The sequence below is a fragment of the Triticum dicoccoides genome, chromosome 3A, assembly GCF_002162155.2.
Source record: "Triticum dicoccoides isolate Atlit2015 ecotype Zavitan chromosome 3A, WEW_v2.0, whole genome shotgun sequence".
Lineage (NCBI taxonomy): Eukaryota > Viridiplantae > Streptophyta > Magnoliopsida > Poales > Poaceae > Triticum > Triticum dicoccoides.
In genome coordinates this window covers 346,217,786-346,233,113 of record NC_041384.1, presented here as the reverse complement: position 1 = coordinate 346,233,113, position 15,328 = coordinate 346,217,786, and the positions used below count along the sequence as shown (strand labels likewise).

Genomic DNA, 15,328 nt, shown 5'->3' with positions numbered 1-15,328 from the left:
ACATCTCAATTGCCCGGTGTGCTCTGCCCACCACGACTTCCAATTGTTGCCTCCCCTCGATGCCATATCATTTAGCTCCCACCTTGCTCTCAGCGCCACGCCCCCTTCTCTCCATGACATCGCCCACCCCCTCCTCTCCCCTCCACGACATCCCAGGCCGATCCCGGTGCCAAGGACTGCACACCATCGTAGCCGAGGGTGACCACCACGACGACACAACCTGCTGCTCACCGCAACACTGCACCTTCTCCAACAACATATTCCTCTAGTGTCTATAGATGATGGATACTGATTTGTAATTGCCAAAGAAACAACCGGTGTAGCTTCCTGTTTGACAGCATAGTAGTCAGAGAAATAACCTTGTATACCTAGTTCACATGGTCATGATGTCATCATTAAAATGGATTTCTTTTGCTATGATAATAAAATTAACCATAGTGGACTCTACAGTTCAGAAATAAGTGGTTAATTTGGCGCAAGATAGATAACATAATTCTGAAAAAAATACTCCGTAATTTTTTCCAGACAAACCACAAAATAGTTTAGTTAGAGGAGATAGTAAATAAAACACCCCTTAAATTCTAGAATTGTTATAGAGGTGTCACAACTATGCTACTACTGCACAAATCTATGATTTTTTTTGAAATTAAATTATCACATCTAAACTCAAAACATCGGGGCATCCTTAGTTCATACATTCAGAGCAATGCAAACCTCCTAATCGAACATGCTGGACCTATGTGCTAGAAACTTGTAAAAAAATTGTAAAGAAATAGCAGATTCATGAACCATACATGACCTGATTAAGCCCTAGTAAGGATAAATCAGTGTCTATATGAATGCAACGACGTACCTTTTATCTCTATGTCTTCTACGTAATCCAATTCATATGATACCCTTGGTTTTGAAATGAAGTACCACTTAGAAAGTGTCTTAGGGAAGAACAAGTTTGCCTCGGTTAGAAAAATACTATATCTACTACACATCTTCATTAACCCTTGTTGGAGCAAGAGAACCCAAATTAAATTTGTTGACAGATGCACTGTTGATACAAAAAACCACCCATATACTTTAGTCTCTTGATAGCACTTGACCTTCCAATAAGACAATTATTGAGCATCCAGTAGAGTATGAAACTCCAGGTGCTGCCTCATCAACCTCACATGAAGTATCGACAACCAGCCGGTGATGTTAATGCCAATTGTAGCAGAAGTGTAACAAGGAATTATATAGTTACTTGCAACAAAAACCTAAGAAATATTAAATCAAGATATTAATTACAACACAACATTTGGAATAAAACATTGGTAAGATAATCATCATAAGAGCATGCCGATCAATACTATGTGATGACTAATTCGAATAGGCATGATATATTTCTACTATGTAAAGTGAAGATAGATATATTAAAATGCAATTGGAACTGGAGTATCTGAGAAAATAAGTGGATTCGATGTGTGTGGATGTACAAAGTGTAATAGAGATATTATAAGGCACACAATATCTGACAGCCTTGCCATGGCAGGCTTCAAAAATAGAAGGGTGTATGCTAGTGACTCCAAATCATCCCTCCTACTGCCTGTACGACCTAAACAGGCATGGACGATGGCATATCTAATTGCTCCCCTGGGAAATGTCAAAAGGAAAAAAAGTCAAATTTGTATCGTAATTATGTAGAGAAAAAGTAGTAAGAACAAACCTAAATATGTCTGGCCTCTGGTCATACTGAACATGCTTGTTGCATGATCCTCTTTTCCAGTTGGATGCTGCATAATTTTAATATCAAAAGAACCATGTGAAAAAGGTTAGCAGGGCATAAAATGCATCAACATTCTAACAAGTATGCCAATTGCTCTGAGCAAAGGGCATAGTGTTTTGAGAACACCAAATTGAATATCTTCATGTACGGATGAAACTACGTTATGTAATAGAATACTAAGCCAAAATTAATGATAAAAGCTTATTTTCTTGAGCATATCCAAGCTGACCAAGCAAAAAGTTTTCAGGTTTGACATCACCATGTACAAAGCTGGGAATAATAGTAGGAGCAGCAAGTGTTAACACCACTGGGGAAAAATGGCAGCAAGTGTTAACATCAGTGAGTAAAAACTATGGAAAATGCAACTCAAAAACATCAAGTGGCTTTAAATTACCCTTTGGAGTCAATCTTCTCAAAAATTGATACGGCATCAACAACAATATGAGCAACCATTTGAAATGGCATCCTGTTAGGGGAGTTCATACTTTCAGCAAGTAGTAAGGAGAACAAGCAGCGAGGATGAAAAGATGGAAAGTATACTTCTTCTGTTCAAGTGAATCATGAACATCCTATAGGTTAGGACCAAGCATATCCATTATCTAAAATTTGGAACAATTGTTCAGTGAAAATATCATAATGAGCTGAGAGCCACTTCTGAGTGCATTTTTTTCTCGGGAAGTTAAACTCACAAGAGTGTGGTAGTCTCCTTGATGACCCATGTAGTGTATTGATGGCATGCCATAAGAGCCATTGAGAGTCCTTCTCACAAAAGGATAACATGACATCCTCCACAAAAAACTATACAAATGTAAAAAGGGGATGATTGTGTATAATTCTTACTGATATACTTCCACTCTAATGGGGCGTTATAGCAACCTGCTCTGCTTTTCCGATGCTCAAATTTAAGTGCAACCTACATGAAGATAAGATTCTTTTTAGATAAAAGAGGATCTCATCTAGCCTCTGTATCGACTGATGCTCAAACAAGTGTATATTGAAGTGAATCAAGAACAGATTTCGGTGTCCATTTAATGCAGGTAGCTAAGAGAAGCTCGTGTGCATTTGGACCGTTGTATGCTCCACCAGGCATATCTATTCGTATGCCAACATACACCTTGCAAGAGCTACATTTACTTAACTTCCTACCAGTTATATACTCTGGGGGTCACATACTACCTGCATCCAACAGTTAAATAAGATTTAGGATTTAGGAGCTTAATTCATGGCAGTAAATCTCTAGCCTATAAACTGGTATTGTTAGATCAGTAATAATAGCAGCACACGAGAGGCAAACTCAGAAAAACTATGCATCACGAGCAATATATGATAAAAGTACTTTGGTGATGAATTTTTATGCGAAAAGACAGGGCAAGTTAGTTCTGATGCCCGAAAAATGCACTATTTCCAGAACTTGTCACCGGAGTTGTCAAAGTTGAGAGATTAGAAAAGGTGTTCAGCTCTGCCACATATATTATGACCTATGAAAGTTGTCTTAGTGAAATATGAGCAACCGCGGGAAAATTAGGAAAGCATACCCTCTCTGGCACAAGCGGTATCGTCATGGCCTGAAGACCTTCAGTGATGGCTCCTGGGATGTCATATCCTTTAGGCTTCGAGCTGGGCTTTCTCTTTCGACAGTAGCAGAACAATTAACAGCCTATGAATATAAATAAACACTTAAAACTCACTGCAAATGTAAAAATGGGGCACACAACATTGAAGACTACCTAACAGCCTGACATCAGCAGTTCAGCACACGACCATTTGTGAGTTAACAGAAATAAAATTTGGCTTCAGGCCATTGACGACCGAGATCGTGTGGATGCTCTAAATCCCTGATATCACCAAAATGAAAACGTTAGCACCATTCTCGATGTGTCGATGACTCTAAAACTGCCAAAAGAGAGACGGTGCTCAAATAAATGTGTTTCGTCCCCCTCCCTTGGTTCTACTTTTCCTTATTTGTACAGCTTCTTCCTCCCAACCTAAACCCATCTTTCCATCTATTGAGCAGGAAGCCGTTTGAAGTGCGAGGAGAGAGAGAGAGATCCAGGATCATACTGAATTGCACTTCCCACCCGAGCAGCTCAGTAAATGGCACACATATTCTAGTGATTCCACACAAATCATGTCCCATCTGTAATTTAGCGGATACTAACTTGTAATGATTCCGCACATATTCTATGGAACAACATTGATCAAGTAAAGCAAATACTTTAGTGGGTATGTCTACTAAACAACTCATTACCTGCAACCCACTAACACACGTAAGCATTATTGTCCAAGTCTAGCTAGAGTCTACAAGAGTGCCCGTGCGTTGCCATGTACACAACCATATTTCTCCCACCATGACTCAGAGCCCTCCTCCATGCTCCGCTCCTTAGCAATTTGTAAATCTAAGAAGTCAAAATGAACCACTCATATAAATCTTGCTGTGAAGTTGCTTTTACACATGAACATAAGAAAAAGGGGTACCATAAACTACAATTAGGCAAAACTTGTGAACCTTCTTAGTATCATACCTGAAGCTACAAGGCCGTTGTGGCACCTGTCAAACAGTAGACCAACAGATAGGATCGGCAGTCGCGCCATTCCCGGATGCATAGTTCCTCCGCTCCTTCCCCGCCACAATCCAGAGCCCTTTGCCATGCGCTGCCGTCACCTAGAGCCCTCCTCCATGCTCCACTCCTTAGCAAAATCAAATAAGGTAAAACAAATCACACATATAAATTTTGCTGTGAAGTTGCTTGTACACGTGAACATAAGAAAAGTGGGTACCATAAACTACAATTAGGCAAAATTTGCGAGCCTTCTTAATCTCATACCGGAAGCTACAAGGCCATTGTTGTCATCAGCCATTGCTGTTGTATGTGTGTATATTGGTATTCAACCTCAATTCCGCACAATTTGTAAATCAAGCACATACCAGTAGCAGCCTCGTTGATGGTCGTTGTCACCGTCTGCTCCCACGAGGTCATCACGAGGCAGCCGCTGCTCCTTCCCATCATCCATCGTCTCCAACTTCCTCGGGTCCACGGGATCGAGCAGGATGCCGGCGACGGCCAGAGGGGTGGCGACGCGCATGCCGGCAAGGGAAGGAAGAACAGGGGCGTCGGTGCGCCCTCCTAGGAGGAGCAGGGGCGATGGCAGGTGCTCTAGGAGGAGGCCGGCAGTGTGTGGGAGGGGCGCGCATAGGCGGCATGGGCGGCCGGCAGCGAGGAAGGAGGTAGGGGCGGGGCGGTGCCGGGATCCAAGGAGGTTGGGGGTCGGGCAGCGCCGGGAGTGAGGGAGAAGATGGGGGTCAGGCGGCGCCGGGAGTAAGGGAGAAGGTGGGGGCAGGGCGAGCCAGGATCTGGGGAGGAGATGGGGGCGGCCGGCACCAGGAGACGGGGAGGAGGTCGGGTGCTAGCGGCGAAGGGATCTGGAGGCCTTGCTCGAGGGCAGTCTGGAGGGCACACTTGCTCGTGCGTGCGAGTCGTGGTTTTTTTTGTGGGTTTTTTCATAGGTCTTTTTTCGCTGGTTTTTTGTTGAGGCATGTGCGAGGAGTGTGAGGGGCCGGAGGCATCTCTCCCTCTTTACGTGGTTTTGCTTGGTTTTTTTGTCTACGGGTTGTTACCTGCGGGGAACTCGGAGGTGGGAGGAAAGAGGGAGGACGAAAAAAAAAATGGTAGGTGGGACGAAAATTAACCGCGGAGACTACCAACTGAGACATTAGGAGTAGAGATTGGTGTTAAACCTATTGTATTCAAACTTCTCTATGGTTCATACCTCCCGATACTAGCCATAGATTCATCAAAATAAGCAAACAACACACGAAAAACAAAATCTGTCAAAAACAGAACAGTCTGTAGCAATCTGTATGTTTCGAATACTTCTATAATTCCAAAAATCCCAAGAAATTAGGAAGTCCTAAATAATTTATATATTAATATACTATAGTTGGAATTGGTATTTTATCACTCTCTGGTAAAAAATCAAAATTATTCTCGTGAGCGCATATTTTCTGTTTTTTCAGCAAGATCAAATAACAATCACCCAAGAAGATCCTAAAGGCTTTACTTGGCACAAACACTAACTAAAACATAAAAAATACAATCATAACAGAGGATAGATGATTTATTTATTACTAAACAGAAATAAAAAGCAAGGAACAAAAATAAAATTGGGTTGCCTCCCAACAAGCGCTATCGTTTAACGCCCCTAACTAGGCAAAGAAAACAAGAATAGATCTAGGTATTGTCATCTTTGGTATGCAATTCTTCAATTGAACAGTTATAACCCTTAGGAGTTTCCTTCTTTTTATGGATGATCAAACTCCCAGGCAAGAAATCAAGATAATCATTTGTAGCAAAAGGTTCCTTAATGATAGCGAAAAAATTGGGGTGAACACTTATTGATTTGAGATCCGCATTCTCCTTACTAGAAGATTCACCCTTATTTTTATGAACAAACATAAACTTAGCAACTTTGGTAGGAGGAGGGTTTTAAGTGTTTCTCACGGTAGAAAAGGCAACCCCTAAGTTGGTAATAATATCCTCAAGTTTATCAATTCTAGTGGAATCTTGATCTATCTTTTCATTAACTAAGGGTTATTTTTCTCTCAAATTTTCCAGAGTAACTCCTACTTTAGATCCATATTGGGTAATTTAGTTGTGGATCTTTTTATCCAAATTCTCAATCAACTCTATAGTTGCAACTTTATTTTCAATAATTTGAAGCCTTTGCATCACATGTTCCCAAGTTTAAATAGTTCCATTAACCAAAAGAGGTGGTGGGCCAAACAAATCTATCATAGCGTTATAAGAATCAAAAGTATGGCTACCCAAGAAATTCCCTCCGGTAATGGTATCAAGAATATATCTGTTCCAAGGGGTGATGCCTACATAAAAATTGCGAAGAAGAACGGAAGTAGATTGCTTCCTAGTGGAACTAATCCGAGCATTGCAAATTCTATACCAAGCATCTTTTAGATTTTCTCCCTCCCTTTGTTTAAAATTAAGAACTTCATTACCGGGAGTACTAACAATGATAGAAGGACTGGCCATGACGGCAAAACAAACGATCTAACACATGAACACACAAGAAGAAAGTGAAAAGAAACGAATGGAAAAAGGGCGAATGGAAAAGAGGCGAATAAAACGGCAAGGGTGAAGTGGGAGAGAGGAAAACGAGAGGCAAATGGCGAATAATGTAATGCGAGGGATAAGAGTTTGTGATGGGTACTTGGTATGTCTTGACTTGAGTGTAGATCTCCCCAGCAACGGCACCAGAAATCCTTCTTGCTACCTCTTGAGCATGCGTTGGTTTTCCCTTAAAGAGGAAAGGGTGATGTAGCAAAGTAGCGTAAGTATTTTCCTCAGTTTTTGAGAATCAATGTATCAATCTAGTAGGAGACTACACACAAGTCGCCTAGTACCTGCACAAAGAAACAAGAACCTCGCAACCAACGTGATAAAGGGGTTGTCAATCCCTTCATGGTCACTTACAAAATTGAGATCTGATAAAGATATTAAGATAAATATTTTTGGTATTTTTGTTGTATAGATTGAAAAGTAAAGATTGCAAAATAAAATAAATAGTAAACTAGAATTGTAGATCGGAAACTTATATGATATGAAGTAGACCCGGGGGCCATAGGTTTCACTAGTGGCTTTTCTCAAGATAGCATATATTATGGTGGGTGAACAAATTACTGCCGAGCACTTGATAGAAAAGTGCATAGTTCTGATGATATCTAGGCATGATCACGAACATAGGCATCACGTTCGTGTCAAGTAGACCGAAATGATTCTGCATCTACTACTATTACTCCACACATCGACCACTATCCAGCATGCATCTAGAGTATTAAGTTCATAAGAACATTGTAGCACATTAGGCAAGATGACATGATGTAGAGGGATAAACTCAAGCAATATGATATAAACCCCATCTTTTTATCCTCGATGGAAAAAATACAATACGTTTCGGTTCCCTTTATGTCACTGGGATCGAGCACCGCAAGATTGAACCCAAAGCTAAGAACTTCTCCCATTGCAAGAAAGATCAATCTAGTAGGCCAAACCAAATTGATAATTCGAAAAGACTTGCAAAGATATCAAATCATGCATATAAGAATTCAGAGAAGAATCAAATGTTGTTCATAGATAATCTTGATCATAAATCCACAATTCATCGGATCTCGGCAAACACACCGGAAAAAGAATTACATCGAATGGATCTCCAAGAACATCGAGGAGAACTTTGTACTGAGAACCAAAGAGAGAGAAGAAGCCATCTAGCTAATAACTATGGACCCGAGGTCTCTGGTAAACTAGTCACACATCATCGGAGAGGCTATGGTGTTGATATAGAAGCCCTCCGTGATCGAATCCCCCTCCGGCAGAACGCCGGAAAAGGTCCCCAGATGGGATATCACGGGTACAGAAGGTTGCGGCGGTGGAAAAGTGGTTTCGTGGCTCTCCCGGATGTTTTCGGGGTATAAGAGTATATATAGGCGAAAGAAGTAGGTCGATGGAGCTACGAGGGTCCCACAAGGGTGCGGGCGCCTACCCCCTGGGCGCGCCGCCCTACCTCGTGGCCACCTCCTTGCTTCCTTGACCTCCAATCCAAGTCTCCGGTATTGTGTTTGTTCCAAAAAAGATCCTCGCGACGGTTTCGTTCCGTTTGGATTCCGTCTGATATTCCTTTTCTGCGAAACACTGAAATAGGCAAAAACAGCAATTTGCACTGGGCCTTCGGTTAATAGGTTAGTCCCAAAAAATAAGATAAAAGTGCATATTAAACCCATTAAACATCCAAAACAGATAATATAATAGCATGGAACAATAAAAAATTATAGGTACGTTGGAGACGTATTAGTGCTCGCCGGACTCGTCGTCTTGATCATGATCACCATCTCTGTCCTTCTTATCTCGGCCCCGAGCGGGCCTCTCTTGTTGATTTTCCTTGCCGCGGCGACCTCCTTGGCCGCTACGCTTCGTGCCGGACCCCTGAACACCATCTTGACCCTTCTCCTTGTCCCGCCTCTCGTACTCGGCCTTCTGCTTTTCCGTGAGCAGCTCAACCTGCCGGCAGTTCTGGACGTCGTGACCCTTGGTGCGATGGATCTTGCAATACTGCTTGTCGGAGCCTCCCGGTGATGCGGAGCATCCTTCCACCATCCCCATGGACTCTACACCAACACATCAAGCCCCACGTGAACCTGTCACAAGAGCGAGAGCACGTTCTTTGGAAATCGAGGTGAACTCCTTCCTACTTGACTTGCATACGGATGCGAACGGGACTTGGTTGCTACCTCACCAAAATATGCTATGTCTCATTAGGTACAAAGAGGAACACCACCATGAGGCTCAGGAGCATCCCCAAGGAGACGGAGGACCACCCCAAGGCCATGCGAACCAAGACGGAGCACAACAGCAGCAACAAGGGAAGTCCCAGGTGACCCCGTGCGCATAGGCCCCCGAGACCCCGTGCCCACGGACTGCCCAGGAAGTTGGCGCTGGAGCACCCCGTGCGCACGGGCGTGTGCCGTGCCCACGGGACCCCCGTGCACACGGGCCCGACTTGCCCCGTGCGCACGGGCCTCCCAGGACGGCCGACTGAGATTGCATTTCGCCCTCCTCTTCATCTCCTTCAACCCGAAGGCTATATAAGTCGTACCTAGAACCATGTTTAGGGATAGCAAAGTATATGTGAGACATTTGTGAGCTTTTCTCCTTGTATCCCCTCCTCTTGGAGATCTGGACCCCTCTTGGGAAGAATCCTTGGGATTATCAAGCCCTCCTCTTGGAGAAGATCAAGATCAAGACCTCACTTAGTGGGAAGAACTTACCTAGTGTTATTTTCCTTGAATTGTTCATGCGATCTTGTGGATATCATGTGTGCTACTCTAGTGGATGTGATATTTGGGTTTGTTTGAGTGTTTTGTGCCTTGTGTTCTTCCTCTTTTCCCCCTCCAAGTGTGAAAAGATCCCCTCTAGGGTTTTGCCCTACAACATCTTGGTATCATGAGCAAGGTTGATTCACATCTTGGAGTCCCATCCCCCCACTTGCTAGCTTGATTTTGTTGTTTTTCGTCCAAATTCAAAAATCTCCACCAAAAATAGCCCCAAAATATTTTCTTGCAATTTGTTGGATCTTGTGAGATTTGGTTGTTTTGGTCCACGAATTTGGTGTTTGGCAAGTGGATCTGCCCAGCTTCCAGCATCCCCACCTTTCCTTCCTTCGAAATTGGCCAAAAACTTGGAGATTCCCACGGATCAGGAGCAGTTCATCCGCTTGCAGAGCACCCTGTGCACACGGTCCATCGGGACCCCGTGCACACAGGACACCGTGCACACGGGCCTCACTTACTTCGTGCGCACGGACCCTCCAGAAACTTTCGGCCATTCCTGTTTTGCATAGTTTTGATTCCAAACCAGCACTCGTGTTCTTCTGCACTATTTCTTGTGGTCGTTTGAGTTTCGGGCTGTGGTTTCTAGTGTGTCCTAAGGTGTTTCGGCTACTTAGGCGCATTTTGACATCATCATCACCGCTTCTCGACCATCGACTCGGACTCCACACCGACTTCAACAAATTCAGCTCCATTCCAACCGTAAGCAAGGATGGTAAACTCGACGACACTCACCTTTGCTTTTGCATTGATAACCCGAGCCTTTTGCGTCACTTACCCATCGAGACTAGCAAGTTGAGAATGGTCTGACCACGCTTTTGTGCACCATAGTGATCGTGTTATCTTCTTTGTGCGACAAGTCTCTCCCATGCATATCTTACAATACTTGTCTCATATCATACTTGGCTCGAGCATCAAGCATAGAAAAAAAAGAAAAAAAAAGCTTTTAAGCAAAAGATGAGAAACGTAGAACTTTTAAGCTTTAGCATTAAGCCTTGTTGCATAGTCACATCATCTTGGTCACCACATATATAGCATAGTCGGGATTGAAGACGACACGTTTCTCTCATAGGTTGGTGCACAAGCGTATCTTGCCCATTGGAGCAATCGAGCTAGCGTCTCTCTAGTATTCGCACAACAAGAGCATTTGCCGTGGTTACACATTTGAGCTCACCCCTTGGTTGTGCGGATCCCATCTATCTTCCGTGTGTGTATTTCTAGTGATATCCCTGGGTTTGATCTATTTGCTTTACTTGCATCTTTGTGAACCTTCTCAACCTTATTGATATCTTGTCTAACATCTGCTTGAAATTTTTTCCACCCTCCTAACCGAGCTACTCCATAAGCCTTCTACTTGTAGGTGTGGGAAACAAACCCGGTTCCAATTCTACTATTGTGGCGTTACATTGAGTGACACTTGTTACATCCTCAATCCTCGAAAAAGGTAACTTCGGTATTGTTCTCTCATTTTCCTACTCACCCCACTTGGATATGATGGATAGGCCAACTTTGTCGGCGAACCCGCTTTTTGAGCAGCAAGAAGGTGATCATGGCTACGTCACCAAGAACCACTTCTTCATCCGCAACGAGCTCTACTTCAAGAGAGCGAAGCGTTGGGTGAACGCTTGGAGCAACTCGCCTCCGACCTTCGTCAATTGGAAACACGGAACCGCGACTACATCGACGAAAAGTTCAATACACAAATGGAGGAACTCCACAACCTGATCGTGCGATGCCCATCTTCCTCATCCTCGTCATCAAGATGGATTAACTCAAGCCGCCGATCAAGTCGGCAATCTTTGGACTCCTCCTCCTGTGAAACAAGTCCTCCCCGAGCTCGGGTCCCTCGTTGTGAAGATCCTCAAGATCGCCAACCTCCAGAAAATCCATTCCATGGCAATGGCTTACAAGACCGAACCGATCTCATGAAAGGTCGAGACAACAATCGCAAGAACCAAAGGACAAAGAGCAAGTACCTCGTCAAGAGACTCAAGATGATGACGCCATCCGTCAAGCACAAGCACTCGAAGCACAACGCGCACTCCGCGAGTCCACTCGAGCCGTTGCGGAGTGCAACCGCCAAGTGCGAGAACAAGAGGAAGCTCTTCGTCAGGAGATCCAAGAAGAAGCCACGCATCGCGAAGAACAACAAGAAAGGCGCAACCAAGTGCATATTCCTCGTCCTCCTCCACGACAAGAACGACACCAAGTGGAACAAGTGCTTCATGACCCTCCTCCGCACCAAGAGTGACAACACGAGGAACAAGCATTCGAGGACCTCCCTCCATGACAAGGGCAACATCACAACCGCTATTATGATGAAGAACTACGCTGCGGCAAGCTCAAGTTCACCATGCCCAAGTTCCCCGGAAGCAACGATCCCAAAGAGTATCTCTCATGGGCCTTGAAGGTGGACAAGATATTCCGTCTTCACAACTACGACGAGCAAAAGAAGACCACCATGGCCTCACTTGAGTTCCAAGACTACGTCCTCATTTGGTGGGAACAAGTGATCGACCGATGACAAGCACGAGGAGAACCAGCAATAACAACTTGGACGGAAATGAAGGATGTCATGAGAGCTCGCTTTGTGCCTACACACTACACCTGTGATCTCTTCAAGAAGATGCAACTCCTCAAGAAAGGCATGAAGACGGTGGAAGAATACTACCAAGAGATGGAGAGTGCCATGATACGAGCCAATGTCAAGGAAGACGATGAGCAAACAATGGCCCGCTTCTTGAACAGCCTCAACCACCCCCATCAAGCAGATTACCGACTTCCAACCATACTCAAACCTTCTCGAGCTAGTTCACCAAGCAACCAAGGCTGAGCGACAAGTGCAAGATGACTTCAAATACACCAAGTACTCGTCCAAGACTTTTGGCTCCTACTCTCAAGCTCCCGCGACTTCGGCAACTCTACCCCAACTAGAACATCACCAAGTACCGGCGACAAGTCAAGTTCCAAGCAAGCTAAGCCTTCCTGGACTCGCTCTCCGGCAAGCAACTACAAGCCCAAGAATCCATCATCTTCGGCGCCACCAAACGACCCCGTCAAGACAAGTTCTTTCAAGTGCTTCACATGTGGTGGCCGAGGACACAAGTCCTTCGAACGAACCAACAAGCGGACAATTATTTTCAACGATGATGGTACATATGACTCGATGAGCGAAGAAGAAATGGAAGCCCTTGAGCACGTCGCAATGCACCAGCATGTGAACAAAGATGAAGATGATCAAGTGTTTTGTGACAACGATTCAAGTCCCTCTCTCGTAGTCTCCAAGGTCTTGACTCTCCAACACCATCAAGATGAAGATCAACGATACCACAGCTTCCACACCAAGGCCGGCATCAATGGGCGTTCTGTGAAGGTCATCATCGACAGAGGAAGTTGTCACAACGTGGCAAGTAACGAGCTATGTTCCAAGCTGCAATTGGTCAAGAAGAAGCACCCTCATCCCTACAAGGTGCAATTTCTAAGCGACTCTGGCACTATTCAAGTGGAGCATACGGTACAAGTTTATTTCAAGATCGGCGCCTATGAGGACACCTTGGAGTGTGACGTAGTACCCATGTCCGTGTGCCATCTTCTCTTGGGTCGACCTTGGCAATTTGACCGCGGAGTCACCCACAATGGAAGAAAAAAACACTATAGCTTCAAGATGCAAGGCAAGGAATATGTGCTTCGACCTATGTCACCAAGCCAAGTAATCGCCGACAAGCAAGCTTCCACCCACCGTAGAGAGCCTAGTGAGAGAGTGAACCACCAAAAACAAAGTGAGAGCCACAAGCCAAAATTGAGCGCCTCTCTGCCAAGAGAGAACAACTTAGTCCTCCTAGACACAAAAAGAGAGATGAGAAGGAGCTACCATGGGAAGCCAACCCGAGTCTCAAGGGCTACTACCTATACATAGGTGCATCTTTGCAAATAAAATATAGTTGAAAACATTACATCACAAACCTCGAAGCCTTTTAGCAGGCTCATGAAGGCCTCATTCAACCCGCTTTTCGTGGCCAGGACCTTTTCGACCACCGTGCCCATCAAGGTATGATGTTCCTCTGAGACGGACGCCTGTTGCAGCATGTCCGTCAATATATCCGGCGCCTCTGGGTCTCCGGAGGCTGCTGTAGGAGTACGGCCTCCCTTTGAAGGGATCCATTTATTCGTATACGGCTGTAGACCGGAATGTTCGGGGCCTTTATTGTTGGTCCCCATACCTTGGGCCACCGAAGTATCATCTTCGGGTTGTGTCTTCATCATCCCACGCACCACTTGTTGATCAGGAGAGACCCTCCGCGACGACACCTCAAAGTCGTCCGCCCTGTTGGGCGAGGAGATTGGTGGAGGCGTCTCGCTTTCCATCATCTCTGGGAGAAGATCCCCCGAGGAAGAGGATTGTTGAAGAAGACTGCGTGCCGTACTGCAAAAAACATATATTCTAGTAGACGTTACAAGAAAGGGACGGGACGTGTTTAAAACACCCTTGTTCACTTACGATTTGGCCTGAGGCTTGTCCTCGTCATGGGACTACGCGATGACGTTGTCCTCCAAGCCCGAGCCACCCGACGAAGGCATCTTTCCTCGCTTAGGATCCTTTTCCTCCCAATCTTCGGAGGCGGCCCTTTTCTTCCCATGGGGGGAAGAGACGTTGACTTCCCCGTCATTTTTGTCTTCGGACGATGGAATCTTGTCTGGCGCACCTTCGGGATGGGGGCCATCTTTGGTCCTCTCTGCCTTTCCCTCCTTCACAGGCATCTGGTACGGTGCCGTCTACCATCCTTGTTAATACAGGATCCACTGAACCTTCGGGAAGAGGGGCTGGACACCAAATCAGCTCCACTTTCTTTATCCAGCCCTGGAAGGAGATGGTTTGCTCAGTAATGTATTACGGCATACTCGAAAAAAGGGGGTGCTCGAAAGTCAAGTGCTTACCAGGGTATTCGGACGGTTATAGTCGAGGCCTGTGTCCTCAGTAGTGTCCAGCCAATGTTTTCATTTTCAGAAAAACAACTACCACATCCCTTTGTGCGTAATGCCGAAGAAGTGTTGTAGGGTTCGTGGTCCTTCTGGATTGAACTCCCACATACGGAGAGGCCTACGCTGGCATGGTAGGATCCGGTGAATCAGCATTACTTGAATCACGCTGACAAGATCGATGTCCCTCTCGAGGAGGGTTCAGATGCGGCTTTGTAGAGTTCGTACTTCATCAACTGATCCCCAATCCAGCCCCTTGTTGGCCCATGATGCAAGCTATAACGGTGGGCTAGGGAAAAATGTGGGTGCAGCTACCCACTTGGTGCTACGGGGCTCCGTAACATAAAACCACTCTTGCTGCCATTGATTGGAAGTTTCGGCAAAAGAGCCTTTTGGCCAAGGAGTGTTGGTGAGCTAGCTGACTACAACACCACCGCACTCCACCTATTCTCCGTTGACTTCCTTTGGTTTCACACTAAAGGTCTTGAGCCATAAGCCGAAGTGTGGGGGGATTCGGAGGAAGGCCTCACACGTAATGATGAACGCCGAGACATGGAGGAAAGAATCCGGGGCTAGATCGTGAAAATCTAGTCCATAATAGAACATTAGCCCCGGATGAAGGGCAGCCCTAGCCCTCGAAGGAAGTGTGAGATGAATATGACCCTCTCGCCAGATCTGGGGGTCGGGATAACCCGCCC

At 45.2% G+C, this 15,328-nt stretch overlaps 1 long non-coding RNA gene across 5 annotated transcripts; it reads right to left on the bottom strand.

The window, feature by feature from the left end:
• Positions 1-1,535: 1,535 nt before the first annotated feature.
• LOC119271558 lies at positions 1,536-4,442 on the bottom strand. Of its 5 annotated transcripts, XR_005134607.1 has the most exons (9): positions 4,282-4,442; positions 4,008-4,155; positions 3,487-3,594; positions 3,295-3,416; positions 2,449-2,672; positions 2,300-2,358; positions 2,154-2,225; positions 1,700-2,066; positions 1,536-1,626 (listed from the first exon to the last, which is right to left on the bottom strand). It is a non-coding gene; the product is annotated as an uncharacterized LOC119271558 (long non-coding RNA). The 5 variants fall into 5 exon arrangements; XR_005134604.1 differs by having other exon boundaries at positions 2,154-2,672; XR_005134606.1 differs by having other exon boundaries at positions 1,700-2,358.
• Positions 4,443-15,328: the final 10,886 nt, after the last annotated feature.